Genomic DNA, 19342 nt, shown 5'->3' with positions numbered 1-19342 from the left:
CAAACTCAAACCAAATGCAATCCAGACAGTGGGCAATCATGTTGCACAGGGTGCTTTAGGATTTCAACTATGACAACTAACACCAACAATACACGTAGTTGGCATAATCACTCAGTGTCGGCAAAAAGGCTTTTTAGATTGGGGTTGTCAGGTAACTATAATAAATGCAAAGCAGGTTGTTGTATCCTTAATTGTACTGAAGGTGCAATCAGAATAATATTCCAGGCACAAAAAGTTACAAGTCAGGACTAAGTCCAGAATACAAAATCTAAACAGTTCCAGACAGTTCTAATTTTCAGCAATCATTGAACATTTTGGTAGATGCTGCAAAAATAAAACCACCTGGCAGTTTCTTATATCTCATGGGGACAACTGATCTTGAGCACCTGCTGTGGTCATTAAATAAGTTTGCTACTCTCCCTGTTTGATTTTTTATTATTTTTTATTATGGGCAGTGCAAAAGGAGGCGCTGGTACACATAAAGGTTGGCAGGAGCATGCAAACCTCCTAGGTGGGCAGGCACAGATTCGGCAATTATTGCAAGGAGATCTTGCTGTTGTATTATCATTGTGTGTACCACACTAAACATTGACCAGCTAAAGCAAAGGAGAGAATGGTCTGAGGAGATCATAAATAAAATTATAGACCAGCATGCACAGTAAAGGCTAAAAGACATCTTCACGCAGCTTGATATTCCTGTGACTGCAGTTGCAAATATTAGGAAGTTTAAGGTCCATAGGAGTGTAGCCAATCTCCCTGGATGTGGCTGTAAGAGGAAAATGAACCACAGACTGAACCCCAGACAGTGTGAATAGCAGACAAAGAACGAAGGAAAAGAGATAAAAGCTGAACTAAAAAGTCAAGGTGACAGTGGGTTTAACAGAAGAAGACTGAGGAGGATGTCACTGTTAAAAGAAGAACATAAACAAAACCGGAGTGGAATTTACTAAAATTCATACTGATAAGCCACAATGCTTCTGGGAGAATGTCTATTGGACAGATGAAACAAAACTGGAGCTTTTTGGCAAGTCACATCAGCCTTTATGTTTAGAGTGGAAAAATGAAGATTTCAAATAACACCATACCTGCTGTGAAACAGGAGATATGCTTTGGGACTGCTTTGAGGCATTTGGCATGGGGTGCCTTGAATCTGTACAGGGCACAATGAAGTCTAAAGACTATCAAGGAATTCTGGAGCAAAACAAGCGGCCCAGTGTGAGAAAGCTGTGTATCAGTCATAGGTCATAAGTCCTCCAACAGGGTAAAGACCCAAGACTCAAGGAGTCCTGATCTGAATCCTATCAAACATCTGTGGAAAGAGCTAAACCATGCAGTCTGGGGATGGCACCCTATAAACCTGATACAGCTGGAGCTTTTTTCTTAAGAAGAGTGCGCCAAACTACCTATTTGAAGGTACAGAAATCCTTTGTTTGTAATGATTGCCTCTAAATGCTGTGCAATAAAATATTGGGTGGAGGATCCCATCATTTTTGTCCATGCAATTTCAATTTGTTTTATGTCTAAAAAGTTTTTTTCTGTTAAATATGGAATAAAAATTATGGATGCCAATTACTTGGGTTAGTTTCAAGTTATTTTAGAGAAAATTGTAGGTTATTCTTTTTTTTAGGTTCTTTCTTTTTTGTGAAAGGGTACCAATAAATTTGTCCATGACTGCATAATAAGCCAGGGACTGACCTTGCCCAAGTCAACACCTCTAAGCTATATCAGAGCTGCCACTCACTAGGTTTATATACGTCATCCGTCTGGCAACAGTTGCTTCTCCGACAGTGTATTGAACATTACACACTCACTACATGGTTTGGAGCACTAAATTATTATTATTATACACGATTTATATAGCGCCAACAGTTTGCGCAGCGCTTTACAATATAAGGACGACATTACAATCACAATACAATTCAAGACAAGATGGTAAGGAGGGCCCTGCCCCTGAGGGCTTACAATCTAAAAGGATAAATATCAAAGATACTTACCTAACCAGTGGTCCCATCCAGCTTTCTAAGGACTAGTACATTTACAGGGTTGAAAGCCCTAACATTAACTGGCGGACCTTGGTAGCTAAAGAGTTACAGGATTTGATGTGATGCTCTGATGACTTCCATCATTCAGTCACGTGCAAGCTAAACTACTATTCTTTTATTTTCCCTGCACATGACTGGGTATGCTTTGCCTAGTGAATTTGCACTACATTAATAAACCTTTTCTAAAATGGAATGGAAAGAAAGGTTAAGCCTGCAAACAGTTTAGAATGGCACTCACTGTCCAGGACCTATGCTTTATCCTATAGTAATATCACAAGAAGTAGTATTAATGATAATTCAGAAACATGTGCCATCTACTGGAACATTTGTAAAACTACTTGTTAAGTGACTATTAGATACTATTCAATGGATGATACAGTCTGTAGGGATTTTTAATACTACCATGGTGTGTTTTTATGAGGGTTTTATTTTCCTTTGGGTGTCCAATTGATGGATCCATGATTGTGCAATAAAACTATGGTTTTATAGAAAATTGTACATGGTGGCCATTTATAGTCTAATTTTGTATGCAGGAAATGATGTGGTGAAAGTTTGTTGAGTCCAAAAACAGGGTTAGTTTTGGGATTTTGATGAATATAGAGTCTATATTCCGGTGAATCAAAAAATTCATAATTTGCCAATGTGTAATTTATGAATTTATTTCTCATTATTACATATTGTGCTACAGAAAAAATCAGAGAAAACAAATAACGGACACACGGTTTATTGAAGATTTATTTATTTATTTATTTACTTATTTATTCACATTTATTTACATTTAAGCAATTTTTACTTTATTATTTATTAACATTTATTTATATTTAAGCAATTTTTATTAGTCAATTTATATTGTTGATTTTTGTTTCGTTTATTCACATATCACTTCAGCAATTTTTATTCCACATAATAAGATGTTCACTTAGAGATATTTATATATTTTTATATCACTTATTTAATAAGTCATTGTTGGATCCTCACCTCACTCCAGGAGACCCATAGCGCTCACTATTCTAAAACCATTTTATGAGGCTTATCTGGCCTTAGTTTCAGCAGCTTGCGGTTAACCCTTACTCTCTGTGAAATCTCCCCCTTTTGGGTCTGTTTCCTAGCGCAGAACATTCAACCTTACATATTGTGCTATTGACCTAGATATGCACAGATCCATTCAGATTCTTTTGTTTAGGTAAAAAAATATAGAAATGATGTAGTTTGCCATAAATAAATGTATATGGTTTCTGGCATTTTGCAGCAATTATAATATAGTCAGCAAAATACAAAGTAACATATGCAGATATAACATCTTAGACTGACTATATTTTGTTCTTTTTTTCTAAAGGATGTTTGGCAATTCGTTCTGACAGTCAAAAGGGTACTATTGTAAGAAACTAAACTGTGGATTTTGGAGTTCCTCGCTTTTACATTTCCACTGCAGAGGAAGATCATTGACTATTTGACTAATATCATACCAGTAGCTTGATTGAAGCAGCTATGTAGGTTCTGTTCTCTGTGTGTACTTAGCGTGATATTAAAGCTTTTCGATTCTTTGAAAAATTGTTCACCCCTTCCCTCTTTGTCTAGTACAGTTTCTGTTTGATGCATTTTGAATACCTATAAAATCGTTGCTAGAAACAGTTTTAAAGATGGGAATTCTGTATGAATCCATCTTTGCCTACAACTGAAATTACTATAGCTTTTTTATTTCCTGTGGTGGTTCATGAAATTTTGTTTGGTATTTTTCCCAATCCATTCAGCTTAAAATTACAGTGTACCTGTTTCCATAAGCATTTTATCCATAGTAGACCTAGCATCAGATATATTTTTACATGTAAAAGCTGAACTCCGAGATAAGTAAATGGTGTCCAAATACAAGAGCCATGTATATTCTTACTCAAAGTGTATCTAAACCCAAAAACAAAAATGTAATATATTGCAGTTTACCAATCCTTAACTCGGTAGCTGGATTAGTTTTCATTTTTTAGTTTTTTTTTCTTTATTTTGATTTGGTGATCTGGCTAGTAACAAACTTCCTGTCTTAGGGTGGCTCCACTCTATGGAAGAGCAATGGAGCGTCCCTTGGACAGCAGCATTGTCATCCTGTGGAGAGGGTAGTGTTAGATGTATTAGAAGATTTAGAAGACTTGACTAATAAGTTAAATCCAAACTCCAGGTAACAGGTTTTAAGCAGTTACAGCAAAAAATATGTTGTTTTTCCTTTTGGGATACAGGTTTTATATAAATTAATAAAACCTGATCATTGCAAGCACCGCTGTCAGTGTTGAATGGTTTGTTTCAACCTCTCAGCTTCCATTTTTGCTGGGTGGCTTGGTTTGCTAAAGGAAGATCAAAAAAACCTAAAAAATAAACCTAATACAGACACCACATGTAAGGATTGGAACACTGCAATTTTTGCTTTTGGGTTTACATATACCTAAAATCTTGGTGTGATTTGTGTATTTCTTCCAGATCTGGGCAGAAATACAGTGTGAAACCTTTCCTCTGTACAGGCCCTTCCTTTAATAAAGACCAGTCACTGCTGTTCTCTAGACATGTGTCATTTATTTCATCCTGAATTCAAATTTAGACAAATATCGGCATATTTGGACATTCGGATGCATCTGAATTTCCAAATAAAAAGATTAGCAGATCTGAATGTATACAAATTTTTGATAACAAAATTTCGGATGCATCCGCATTTTTTTCCAAATGTCATTCAGTAAATTTATGTTGTTAAACATTAAAATAAAAAAAAAGCGTGGGGTCCCCCCTAAAATCCCTTGGTCCGAGCAGCAGCCTGTCAGAGGAGGAGAGGGGGGGGGGGGGGGGTGCGAGCTTGTGCCCCGCTCCAGCACCATACCAGGCCACATGCCCCCCACATGGGGATGGTCCAACAATGTAGATCCACATCAATTTCCGATGGATGACAGCTGCTGACTAGCCAAAATAAAAATTCCCAATGCCTGCTGACACGTCCGATCCCGGCGACCACAAAATGCCAGCTCTGCTCCTGACTGTCAACAAAGGGACGGAGAGTCATGACATCACGGAACTTGTTCTGCCCATTGTTTACATTCCATTAGGGGACCAAAAGCTGTCACGGAATGCATATAAATGGGTGGAAAAAGTCCAGTGACGTCACGACTCACTCTGCCCCTTTGTTGACATTCGAGAGCAGAGCTGTCATTTTGCATATGATCGGATCTACATCGCTGGACGACGTCATTGAGCTGTGTGTTTTTTGTTTTAAATAAAAGACTTGTCAAAAACTGTGTTGTGTTTTATGAAAGTGGGCACCTAGATTCCTATAAGCCCCCCTGATCGCAGACCCTCACAACCACCGGACCACCGGGCCAGAGATGTGGGGAAGAGGCCCTTGTCCTTATCTGCATGGGTCCCCCCTAGCAAAGCACCCTCCCCATGTTGAGGGCATGTGGCCTGGTATGGTGTAGGGTATGGTGCATGCGTATACCCCTCCTTTCCTGCTCTGCCAGGCTGCTGCTTGGATCAAAGGTCTGGTAAGGAGTTTTTTGGGCATTAGGGTCCCATAAGATTCCTATCAGACCTAAAGGGTCTGGCATGAATTGGGGGGAAACTGCACAGTTTTTTATTGTTAAAAAAGTTATGTCACTTGCTGCACCGAACGTTCGTTTGTAATTATCAGGATTGATATCCTTTGTAGCTATTAAGGTATGCATTTAAATTAATGTTTTTGAACCTTATGCTTCCTTTCAAGCAGCCTCCATTCTCTACAACTTTCAAACAACCCTCACCAAAGTGTCCATGCCGGATTCTCTTAATGACAGTAAAGTTCCAAGGTAGCCAGCAAACAAGGTTAACAAAAATACAGGCGGCCAAACGTCTGCTGTGTAGGTGTCCTAGGCTGAACAGTCTTTTCTCCTGGAGGCCAGGCAAGAGGTCACACCACACTCTGGAGTCCCTGTGCCAGTGACTTGTGCCCAAATGGATCCTAAGATTCTTTATGCTCTATGTACTGAAGCTCATTTCCAGGCTCTAAGTGTCTACATCTTTTTTGCCCTGACAGCTCTTTTGGATACCTCTAGATGGGCTGTTTGCTGCTGTCCCTACCCCATTCTCTGCTGGTTCAGATTCAGAAAATCTCCCTGGGGTCTAATGGGTCTTTGTCCTCTCTCTGCAGCTCTGGCAGCTCCAGGAGGCCACTCCTATCTCTGCAGCACACCGCTCCTCTCTCTGCAAAGTATCCTTCCAAGGATACTCAAATCTCCCCCTACAGCTGCACCTCGGGGCTCCCCTCTCTCCCTGCTCACAGCACACCTGCAAGCTCCTGGCAGTTCTCTCTACCAGATTTTGCACCCCTGGCCAAACAGTCTTCCCTGGCTGCCCTCTCTATTCCCAGCTCCCACACTCTCCTGCACTTCTTCCTTCCCCCCAGTGGGTGGGGCTAAAGTTGGGCTGCTAATGCAGCCAATCCAAAACCTCCTCCCTTTTCTCCCTGTCACACTGTCCTATCTCAGTGTGAGAGAAAGAACAGCTGCAGTGGAACAGCTTTAGGAATGCTAGGCTCTGTGGCTTAAGTATCCCCCGGCAGGGCTACATCTGTTTTACCATTTCAGGACCGGAGCATTTTTTAAGTTTTGGCTAGAAAACTGTTTACAACCCCCAAACTATGATATATTTTCTAAAATCAGAGGCCATGTAGAATTATAAATTTCTAGTTTCAACGTTTTATGTTGCACAATATTTGTGCAAACGTTTCTCAAATAAATATTTTCAGGAAAAAATACACTAGAATTACATAGTTACATAGTTACATAGTATTTGAGGTTGAATAAAGACATTAGTCCATCAAGTCCAACCTATTAGGATCTCATTCTAGGAGTACCTGTACCCCTGTATATTACGGTCCCTTAAGAAATCGTCCAAAAGTTTCTTGAACAATTCCACATTATTTGCTGAAATCACTGCCTGTGGCAGTGAGTTCCAGACCCTAACTGATCTTACTGTGAAGACCCCCCTTCGCCCCTTGTGCTGGAATTTTTTTTCCACCAATTTTAGGTGGTGGCCTCTAGTTTTTGTAATGGAGTTAATTTTAAACCGTTTATCGCTAATGTTGCTACCACCAATGATTTCATTAACTATCCCGTTTTCCTGAACAAATTCTACCAGGTAATCCTTTATTATGCCCTCTAGCATTTTACAAACTACCGATGTTAGACTGACCGGCCTATAGTTCCCAGGTTGGCACCTTGCCCCCTTTTTGAATATTGGGACTACCGTAGCCCTCCGCCAATCACTGGGGAGCCTACCAGTCATTATTAATACATAACACAATATAATACAAAGGTTTGGTAAACTATAAGAGATGGAGTTACATAAGATAAATAGATACCAAACAGGTCAGGCCTTACAATTGCACATGCCTGTGAAAGCTACGGAACCCAAAATTGCTCATAAGCGACATCTTAAAAGCCTTTACCGATCATCAATTTAGCGTTAACAGTAATTGATGGCCCTAGAATTATTGCTCTTACTATTATTGCTTTTCTAAATGTATACATGTTTTTGTAGGTGCACCCGACGTGTTTGCATTTGTGTGTGTGTGGGAGTGGAGGGCTTTAAAACATTTTGTGTGTTTTATAATTCTTTTATATGTGACTTTTTTTTACACTTAACTTTATTGTTAACACATCAGGGGGTAATAAGCCTCCAATGTGATAGCATAATGGAAGTAAGAGGTCCCCTATATTGAGACATCAGGGTTCTATTAAATGTGTCACCTATGGACCACATTGAAGCTGATGAAGTACAGATCATGCATCACCAGCTACTTTTCCAGTCTCAGAAGCTGGATAAATGATAACCTGAAACGGTAAGTGATGAGATTCACAGTCTCAAGATTCACAGTCCTCCCCTGGTATTAAGTCACAAGGTGAAGGGCTGCAGAGGTAATGTCAAACATTTGTAAACTTAACTAAGACGTGTAGAGGAAGTACCATAGATGCTGACCCTGTATGATGCCTAAACAAAGATGGCAACAACTTTATGGAGAGCCAAAGGGAGATGAGGGCATTGTCACTGTGATCTCTGTGGGAGGTAAAAAAATACCTGTAATTTAACATAAATCTGATGCTATCCGCTTTAAGGAACTAGTTTAGCACTTTACTACTAGCTTAAAAACAGAATACATTACTTATGGTATCTGAAAGACATAAGTGGTGTGCAGCTACATGTAGAATGAAGCTAAGATAGGGTGCCACGGCAGAGTTTCATCCAGACTGCAAAATGCTTCTATTTTTTTGGGAATAAAAGCTATTGGAGAATGAATGGTGAAGCAGCTATTTATTTATTTATTTGTTTTGAGTTGAGTGAGCGAGGAAAACTCTTGTTTAATGTTTCATATAGTTTTACGCTTTATTTCTTGAAGAATTTTGCTTGCTCAGTAGAAAAATTGCTTTGGAATAACAAAAATGTACAGGCAGAGCTGGAGTGACGAGGATGCTCTTGCAAATAAGTTTTAGTTGCACATACATGGTTGTTAGAAGATGTGGAACAATGGTTGCAATCAACAGTCCAGTAGATAACATGTAAAGAAGAGAACACTATGGGGTCTATTCACGAAGCTGCCGAAGGATCTAGCCGTAGCTTCGGCCGATCCTTTGGCTAGCATCGGCTACAGGACCCCTTCGGTTCAGTAGAACTGAAGGGGTGTTGTACGGGCTATTAACTATAGCCCGTACAGCTCCCGAACGTGGCCGAGCGGCTCAGTCGAGCCGAACGCATATGCATCGGCTCGGCTGAGCCGTGCTGAAAGCCGAAGCTGGCCGATCGGCCGGCCATTCGGGCGGGCGACAGCTTGCTTTTGACAGCTGGGCGGAGCCAGCCGTGATCTTACAGCTGGCTCCGGCCACTTGCAGAGAGATCAGCGTCCCTGGTTACCTTCTAACTCTCCCTGGTGCTCTGGGAGTCTCCTGCTCCCGGCCACCAAGGAGAGAAACACTGCTGTTTCTTTTTTTTCTTTTTATTGAAGAAGAAGAGAATATAGAGATTATCAGTTTAGGGAGGTATGTCATTAAAGCCAAAAAGATCTAATAAGAAATAAGGAAGCCTCTTAAATACAAGTTTTCTCTGCAGGTGTTGACCAAAGTATATTTATTTACACCAGGGTAATAATTTACAGGCATCAAAAACATAACACTTCTAACCCTTGAAAGCCAAATCTTTCAAATATAAAACCATCATTTTAAAATATCTTTGCATGGAGTCCTAGGGCTTATTTATGTTATGATTAGAAATTAGCTAGGATTGGGATTGTAAACCCGCATTCACACTCACGCATTGCGTGAATGCACATCAAATCGTGCTTTTTCATGCAGGTTTGGTGCATCTTCACGAAAACATGGCAAAATGCGCAATGCGCTTGCATTGCCATTCGATGCTAATGGCACCCAAAACACGGCCAGGAAGATGCGTGCATTTGCTCTGCGTTTGGCCTCACATGAAAACGCACAGAATGCTTGTCGCAAAAACTACTACATGAGCTTCTTTTCCGCATTTGTTATGTGTGCAGGCCCCAGTGAATACACACACGCAAGAACGTGCACGAACGTGATGCCACGGCAAGTGTGAATGCAGGCTAATAGGGTGAATTGCAGCCGACATAGATTTCTAAATGTAGCTTGATCAGCTGTTGGCAGTGTTGAACTACCCATTGCCAGGCAAGAGTAGACCGTGTGCCTAAGGCCCACAGTTTGTAGGACCCACAAAAGAGGAAACAACTCAGATATAATTAGTTAACAAACAATATAACATAGATACATATCAAAATGCAGCAAAAACTTCAAAAGCAATAGGATTTCTCCTTTGGCTTAAATTGTTTTTAAAGTGTATCTAAGGTCAGAGAAAAATGAGTGAATTGTCCCATATAGATAATGGTAGGTATTATCAGATGCCGTAGGTCAGGTTAGAATTCTTATTGAAAGTCTCTAAAACCCAGGGCACCCTGGTATGCACAAATAAATGAATTCACCACCTGCAGACTGCTAGTGGGTGTTGCTAAAAAACGAGGTCATGGTCAAAAAAGGGGTGTAACTTTACAGTGTGTGGCTTGTAATGTTGCACTTTTCCCCCTTTGCTAAAGTCCCATCTCTGGTGTCAGTGGCAATAATAGTAACCCTCAACAATGGTGTCAGAAAGAGCAGTAAATGAAACCCAGTGCTTCTGGTCAGTGCCAGTAACATTAAAGCCCCCCCACCTTCACCAGTGGTCAGTGGTAATGCTATTAACCCCCCTTTCATTTGTGGCCAGTGGCAGTAATAATGACCCCTCTCCCCCTTTCATTGGTGGTCAGTGGCAGTAATAATTAAACCCCACCCCCTTTTTTGTGGTCATTGGCAGCAATAATTAACCTCGCTATTACAACCTCCCTTCATTAGTAGTTGTAGTAGCATAGATGAGATTCAGGTTCAAGTCAACCATGTGTTTTGACCCGAACCCAAGCTGTTTGCAGTTCACGAACAGTGGGAACTAAATGGTCAGATTTGGCCAGTTCATTTCCCTGTCTGCACCTCTGGCTGTTGAAGCCAGAACTCATTAATTTAGGAGCAATATTACCACTGCCACAAGATGAAGCTTGTGGCTGAGCACCCATTGGCTTTGTTTCAAAGTGTAATCAAGGCGCAGGGAATCCCAGGTTAAATAATTGTCCAAATATGGTCATGACCATATTTGGTCAATGACATTAGCCAGCATCACCCAATTTGTTGACATCCAGTGAGCTTTCATTTGTGGTGGGTTGTTATGTGCATCCCACATGCTGCAGTAGGCCCTCTGGTGCAGGATTGGAACTCGACCAGTGCTACCAGGGGACACTATAAATCATGCACTGTAGTGTGAATTAGAGTTCCCTATATTTGTGCAGCTCATTTGGATAGACCTTGACTGGGAGAACAAAATATTCCTTACAATATTTTATGCAGGGGGAACCAAAGTTCCCCCTGCATAAATTAAAGGGTGTGGAATGTGGGCAGGACACTAAAATATGCTAAAACAAAAACTGAAAACAATCAAGCATCTCTACCTTTCTGCTAATGCTTTTACAAGGGTATTATCAGATTATCAGTTTTCAAAACGAGTGATCAGTGTGAAAACTTTCAGTGCAGTTCTATTCTAGCTATATTTACATGTGTTTAACAAATGGTGAATATACTGTGTATGTGTGCTAAAAAAGGCAAATGTTTATGTCACTACAAGATTAGTTTACCTTTATGGTGAACACAATTATCAATACCTACTACAGTTTTACTGCAATTAAAGACTTTTAGCACATGTGCTGATGGTTTAATTTAAACAAAAATGTGGTAAATCATATCAACCAATTACAGCTCAGCCTTTAACACATTAGAGAGGGTAGAGTAGACTAAAGATAGCTAAATACCCATTGGTTGCTGTGACTTGCTGAAAATTACTGCTCATTATACTGTGTTATTACACATTTTTGCTTAAATATTTAGCCATGGCTTACATATAGCCCCTCTCCATGTCTACAAATATGCAATGTACTTTCTTTTTTCTCTTATTTTTATTTATTCATATTAAGAAAACCCCAATAAAAGCCAAGTCAAAACCATTAATTCCTTCCATTCACTCAACTTTGCAGGTAATGGAGACATGTCTGGTGAAGAAACAAGGTAAAACGTGGAATAGCAGCAATGGTATTTTCTAAAATGTAATCAGTCATCTTCGTTGTTTCTGACAGTGAGTGATATTGTGGAAACATTCTTTATGTTTCTGTTTGCTTTCTGTACAACTTTTGCAATGTACTATCTCTTCACAAACCAGTGAACACATTTTTTTGCACTCACAGCTTGATACCAGCAGGGAGACCCAATAGCCAAGCAATTTATATGACATTACCAATAACCTTAGTCATTCTTACCTTTTTTAAAGAGGAAATATAGCTGTCTATTAAAAAATATGTGCTGCAGCATTTAATGTCGATACTAGTATCAGTAATGTGTGTACTGCTCACTGTACACTCTAATGAAATGGCATCTTGCAGCTCACATTTTGGTAACATATGGCATTCATGAGATTCTCTTTATTAGCATGCAGCTGTGCTAATATGCAGTGTTCACTGCATTTTCTTCAGTTCTCATAACATCTTTTTTGGAAACATGCACCTTTTATTCCTATCTCTTTGGGAACAGGCAACTGTCATAGCACTTCCTGTTAAAAGTGCTTCCTGTTCCTTTTAACAGTGTTGCATGCTGGGATATGGTACATATACTGGAGGGAATTGCCATGTGCTCAGTCTAGTCGTGTGCCAGCCATGGATTAGTCCAGGTTGTGGTGCTGTCCAGCCATCCCCCAGGCTAGGCCTAAGGCCTGGGGGTGGGGATGCTGGAGTGCTGGAAGTGTTTCACTAAGCCTCAAGAATGGAGGAGGCCTGTGCTGTTGTCAGAAGAAGAAAACCAGGGAAGCTGATGGCTGCTGGAGGTGCCCGGAACATAGTGGACCTCAGGAGCAAGTCTGGTGTCTCTCCTGCTGAGGATCTGTGCTCATCCCTGCCCATCGGCTACTCAAATTCCTATCTGCCGTGCTATGAATGGATCTACAATGAGATGCTAAAAAGGTCTGGTGAGTCTGGAGTCTATGACTGTACTTTCCTGGTTGTCTAGGATCCATATACCCTCTCTCCCCAGTGTGAAGATGTTAATAAAAGTTCTTCACAATATACTTCTGGAGTGCATATCAGCTTTGTGGGCACTAGAAGAGGGCGGTTAAATGCTAATGGGGCAGCTGAAGACCAAAACCCCTAGACAACAACTGATGACCCAGGTTATTCTGGCAGCTCCTTCAGGGGTGATTGCTACACAGGTATTTATACAGTGCCAACAATTTATGAAGCACTTTACATGTGCACATTCACATCAGTCCCTGCTCTTAAGTAGCTTACAATCTAAGGTCTTTAAGATTTCACCTGCATACATAAAAGGGCCAATTTATCTTCCAGCATGTCATTGGAGTGTGGGAGGAAACCCGAGTATCCGGAGGAAGACCACACAAGCACAGTGAGAACATGCAAACTCCTTGCAAATAGTGATCTGGCCAGGATTTAAACCAGGGACCCCAATGCTACATGTCAGAAGCGCTAACCACTACGCCACGGTGCTTTTGATTGCCACAGCCTCTTAATGAACTGGTACATTTTGTGAACATAAAATTTGCTATATAAAGCTATATACACTGTACATATAGAAGCCTAATTATTGCATTAGATGTTTTGGAAGCACCCTTTTAAAAAAAAAACAAAGTAAAGCCAAGGGGCTCAGATGTTTTTGCATATACCAAAAAGAATTGAAGCACATCTTTCTTTTTGAAGGAAAAATGTGGGCAGTGAATGTAGTCAAATCAGTTTTACAATGTTAAGGAGCTATCATCCCTATTCGAGGGATTATGAATATAGCACCCAAGAGCCATTGTATAAACAGATTTGCTATATAAAAAATCATACATTTTATTATTACAACATTTTAAAATATCAAAATAGATGGTAAAAATGTACAGATATACAATATAGACAGTAATTTTCCAGCATATTACATTCATTATCCCCTCGCAATGGTGATACGCTGTGGATTATATCTGCTTCTTCGGTACATTATAGAGAATATTTGCTCAAAGCTTCATTTATATGACCAGTACATTTGTATATGATATAGTAAAAATAAAATACAGTTATGTTGCTCCCATTATGCCTAGACAAGGCAGATGACCAAAAGGTAATTTATATAATGTTGTCAATTGTAAAATGATAACAATATTTTAATGTTGCACTTGATGGTCAACAAAATGGAGGCAAAAGAGGCCTAAAATATGCTGCCTCTCCAAAATGTAATATATATTAACAGATATACTTTCTGGCTGTAATGAGTAGTCAGTCCAAAAAACATTCCTGCCCAAGACTCCCAGTGACAGCATGCTAGGTGTATAAGGGTTATCACATGATAAAAACTGCAAAACTTGTCAACCTTCTAAAGGAGTAATACATGTAAAATATACTGTATATACTTTATATCTATAAGTTTTTAATATACATTTTTCATTTATATATTTTGCAACACTAAAACTTGTTTATTTTTATACAACCCAATCTTCTTGGATGCTATATTTAATGTCCCCCGTTTCTTTTCATTAGTTATAACATTTCTCTTTTTGGAATGATTAAAAAGTCTATTATATTTGGGTTTTCCTAATATGATTTCTGTGTAAAGTCTACATAGAATTTGTTTAAACTTCACAGTGCAGTAAAGAGTTTTACAAACATCTGAAACTTAAAAGTTTTCATAGCTAGCAATAGTTTGCTCATATTCACAACCTGCCCTTTACAAGATTACAAAAAAGAAACTTGTCACAACTTTTTCTAGGGGCTGTAATTTCCACATAATTTATGAAAGTCCGGGAAATGTTCTTGCTGACACCATGCTGTTGAGCAATGCATCAGGAACTTAGTGTTTCTTTGATGATGCATGCTACTAATACATCACAGAAGCAACAGAGCCTTCATGATGCATTGGTGGAAAGGTGACCCAGTCTAAAGACAAAAAAGGCAAATAGAAGCTATCTGGCAAATCTTCCTTAACTATTTTCTGACTTAAAATTTTATATCTCTCAGTATATTTAAACCCACGCAAACATTGGGATAACATAAAACGTTATTGCAGACAGAGTGCCTGTAGGAACCCAGGACCAAGAGTATTAAACATTTAGCCATTATTATTATTATTATTTAAAAATTGGTTTTGGTGCACACATGTTAATTAGTTATGCACTTTTGTTTTTAGATTTTGTTTGACTACTTAAAATTAAAGATACACATTTTGGGGTTGATTTACTAAAGGCACATAGGGTGTTTAACCTGCAATTTAATTTTCCCTAGTTTATTGAATGAGGTGAAGCTCTTCTGACTTCAAGAATCCAATCATGTTCAAGCAAAAATACTGTTTTTATTTTCCTTGCTTGTTATTGGGTATTCATTGCAAAGTGAATTTTCACCACATTCACCAAGCTAAGGGAAAATTCCCTTTCAAAATAAATGGCCTTTACTAAATCAACCCCTGTAAATAAAAAATCACTGCCTATGTCAGAGGAATGGAGATTGATAAAAGCGAAACTTTGCCCTTATAAACTGACTGCAAAATGCACAGCAGCCATGCGCTGAATGCCTTGACATACAGTATCTGATACCGGTTGCATGCTATAGGAAGATGATACAATGCTGAGTTGTGACCCTTACAGTCTACATACATGTTAATGTGTAAAATTACCTATTAGCCTTTATAAAGAGGTAACTCTCTTAACTGATATTTTTGGCCACTGCTGCATAACAACATATAATTGGGAATCACTGGTATCTAACTTGCTGGCAGGTTCAATGTATTATGTAAGTGAATTGTAGCTACCCAGTGGTACATACATGATATGACATAGAACAATATTTTTTACGTGCACAACTGGCCGGTCAGCAGCCCTGATACCCTAGGAAAGTCACATAAGCCTAATTCTAATGTGGCAAAATATCTTATCAGATTGCTGTTTATGTAAACGGTTACAATAGGTACAATAGGTTAATACTTTACATTTCTTTCATATGAAGTGCATGTAAAGCACCAAAGATCAAATATGTCAATCGCAAACTTGAAGTGCACTCAATTTTGGTCAATGTATGGGGGCAGTGTATTGTAGGGTTGATGCTGAATTTTCATGGAAAGCCAGTAGAGAAAGTATAAATTCCACATGGGTCATGTCTTCCTGTAGAAAGACTGGGCTCTTTGGTCTTTGCTGATTGGTTTTATTTGTATATATATATGTCACTGTGTCACTATCCAAAGAGCGCTCCAACCTAAAATGATTCTTACTTTATCGAGCCTTATTTTCACTTCTGGATTGGAATTTGTATTTGATCTTGGCAGAAAATAGTAACAAATTAGAACTGTCCTCGGCCCTGGATAGTTTCCAGTATAAATATAGTACTTCTTTCAAATGACCTGCATAAAGATTTATCAATCTTAACTGAATGAAACCAATGTTAACTAAATGAAAGTTATGGGGATTTCTTTAACAGAACAGACAACAACAGAAACCTAGAGGCTTTTCTAACCTTTCCTTTCTTTGTCCAAAACTGAAAAATAAAAATAAATAATTCTGGACAGAGGTCTATTTGAAATAGGACAAGTAACATACGACCTAATAGCATAAACAAACTCTAGTGTGGTCAAAAAAATAGAACTGGACCCCAGTCATTGTAAATGTTTGGATGCTGTATGGTTCCTCTTTATTAAAAATGTTGAGTAAATAAAATGCATTCAGGGTTCCATTACACGGCACAAGGTAGAGTACAGTAAATTGGTTGGGGGCGCAATCAATAACAGCATGAATAGTTCCAATGTCTACCATGCAGTTGGAATGCTGTATGTTTTTATTCCACAATCCTAAATGCCTTCTTTTATTACTGCTTTTCTTTCTTTTGTAAAGCTGCGATCAAAAGTTATTTAAAAAGTGTGCCATAGCTCAGTGTTGAATAAACTGGTTCATAACCTCCTAACCCAATTATATACAAATATGTAAATGACTGTGCTATATCTTCTGTCCTTTAAAGCTGGAATATAATGATATTTAGACATATGAAAGAAATAAATCTAGTTTAATGTCAGTACAAATCAAAGTGCATGATACCGAGCTTTCAACCAATTTTTTCCAATTGTTCCATTCTTGCAAGTATTAACAGAGCTGTTTCATGCATAGTATAGGCCTTTACATGCCTGCATAATTAAATCATTTAGGTGCAGTATATTATTTCTCTGTTAAAGCCTGGCACGATTTTTCTGTCAAATTTAAAACCAAGTTATAGCTTTACTCAAACTGTTATATAATTGCCATTTTACACCTACTGTTACCATCTTTAGATTATTCCACCATGTTAAAATATCAGCAACAGTATTTTCAGGTCTTGTCCCCTGAGGCAATAAACAGCATCCCAAGCAGCAAACACAGCAGAGAAGAGCTTTGGTGTGACATTCCATGACCAACCACATACTGAACGGTGCAAGACAGAGTTTTGAACCCCTAAACGCCATTTTTGTTTCCTTTGAGAGTGACAGCTCTTATTTACAGATTTGCACACTCACAAGACTCAACAGAGCTGCTTTGTTTAGAGAGACAAGGCCACAGAAAGAAGCAAATAATAAAAATCATAGTAAAAAGCTGAAAAATATTAAAGGCTACCATGATATGACATGCAGTGCTGAACACTTGACAGGTTGCCAGAGCTGGACACAAAATCTGATAAGGAAGTGGTGGTAAAGGGCATAGTTGTGCAGAGTAAGTTAATTAAAATTCCTTTATTTATGTCTTAATGGAACACTGGATGTTCTTTTTTTCTGCATGCTGCACACACATTATGGTTGATTAACCAAATTTAAAACAAAAAAAAGTACTTTTGCTTGCACATGATTAGATGATGGAAGTCAGTAGAGCTTCCCCTCCTTCCCACAACTAAAAGGGTTATTCATGAAAGGGTGAAGAGTTTGGAGAAGGCAGGAGCAGACAACAATCTAGGCCAAAATAGCTGATTTGGAAAGATTCTCCAATTCAGCTCACTTTCCAGTTCAGCTATGCCATTCTAGATTGTTCCCTTCTCCTGCCTTCTCCAAACTCTTCGCCCCTTTGTGAATAACCCTGTAAGGGTATACTTCCCCTGCAAGTGAAAATTCCCTTGCAAAGTCACTGCCTATTTTCCTTTAGTAAACGCACCCCATTGGTTTTAGGATGAGTAAACTGGGGATTTTTTTTAACTTCGCTACTTGTTGAATAAAAATCAGCACATTTTGGCACAATTTTGCTATTTAGCCAAATGCAAGGAAGCCAATAGGGAAGACAAATTTAAAAGGTGTTTTGTGGGATGTTTAAGGGCACAATTGGCTTTAAATGGTTCCTTGTGCCTTTAATTACTCCACCAAACTAAAAGGATTATGGTTGAACTTTTTTGGCATGGAGGAGCTGTAGAGACATTCCTCCTGTGACCCTAAAGAGAACTACAGCCAAAAAGGTTTGGCCACAGATCTCGTTTAAGGAATGTTTAAGGCTTAGTAAAACTGTATTCACTTCAAACAACCGATCATATATTAGCAGAAATCCTATTACTTTAATTTTCATCATATATGATTGGGTGTTCTTAGTGAACAGAGTTTTACCTATTTTTACTAATGTTCACTAATGAGCAAAAAGAACATACACTTTTAAAGGTATATTCCTTTTGCTGAACAGCCTCTACTCCTTTAGGAATTTGACACCATTGTGTAGTGGGTGTGCTCATCCTTTATTTTGATCATTCAGGAATATACAGGTGTTTAGCTGTTCTCTGTTCTGTACAGGTATAGGGCACCTATAAAAATGCAGCATGCTTTGTGTGCACTGTATTTCTCAAATCACCAAATACTTTTGATTAGAATAAAATAAAGACAACTAGAAAGAGAGACCATCAATGGCAGCACATGTTTCCTTTAAGAAATATTAAACAACCCACTGAACATCTGATCTTGTCAACGTGAATTACATAAGACTCAAAATAGGAGGAGTTGTGCAGTCTGAAAACACTCATCTGAAAATTATGCCTCTAATGCACCTTACCCTAGTGATGTTCAATCTGGAAACAAACTTAAATCATCATTAAATAACATAGCTTTGTTCCAGATGAATAACAGACAATTCATGCAACCACTTGTACCTGTAATCTGTTTTTCAGAGCTTAGACATTGCTGTCTTACATCCTCTACTGTAATTATTAACTGAAATGGATTTATGCCCTTTTAATCCAGCCTTTCTTAAATTTACCAAAGCACATTTCAGCTTGATCTATAATGTAGGAATTTAAAATATGGCCCTGGGGCCACATGCAGCTCACTTCCTCTCCGCCTGTGCTTTGCCTTTCAGTTTATTCACTGTAGTGTGCAGGCAGATGAAAAGCTAATATATTATATGCACTTTCTGCTAATAATGTCTGTGTGTTTTGACAAGATCAGGGATGAGTGTTTCTACATACACATTTATTTCTGCCATGTATTTTGTATTGCTATATATATACTGTACTGCATCCGGCCTTAAATGACAGTCATTACAATGTAATGTGGATATGCATGAAACATTACTTATAGTCTATTATTATTATCATATATTCACAGCTTGTCAGTTTGTGCAGTACAAGCTTGCCGTGATATCTCATAAAACACTATACATGAAAGGTAAACATAAAAAAATGTTAAAAGGAA

General features: G+C 38.7%; 1 long non-coding RNA gene across 1 annotated transcript; it reads right to left on the bottom strand.

Moving 5' to 3' along the window:
- Positions 1-679: 679 nt before the first annotated feature.
- Positions 680-17321, bottom strand: LOC108798576. Its single transcript, XR_001941961.1, has 4 exons — positions 17312-17321; positions 13993-13998; positions 8185-8187; positions 680-791 (listed from the first exon to the last, which is right to left on the bottom strand). It is a non-coding gene; the product is annotated as an uncharacterized LOC108798576 (long non-coding RNA).
- Between the last annotated feature and the right edge of the window lie 2021 nt (positions 17322-19342).

The sequence above is a fragment of the Nanorana parkeri genome, unplaced genomic scaffold, assembly GCF_000935625.1.
Source record: "Nanorana parkeri isolate BGI_ZX_2015 unplaced genomic scaffold, ASM93562v1 scaffold1510, whole genome shotgun sequence".
Lineage (NCBI taxonomy): Eukaryota > Metazoa > Chordata > Amphibia > Anura > Dicroglossidae > Nanorana > Nanorana parkeri.
This window is presented reverse-complemented; position numbering and strand designations above follow the sequence as displayed.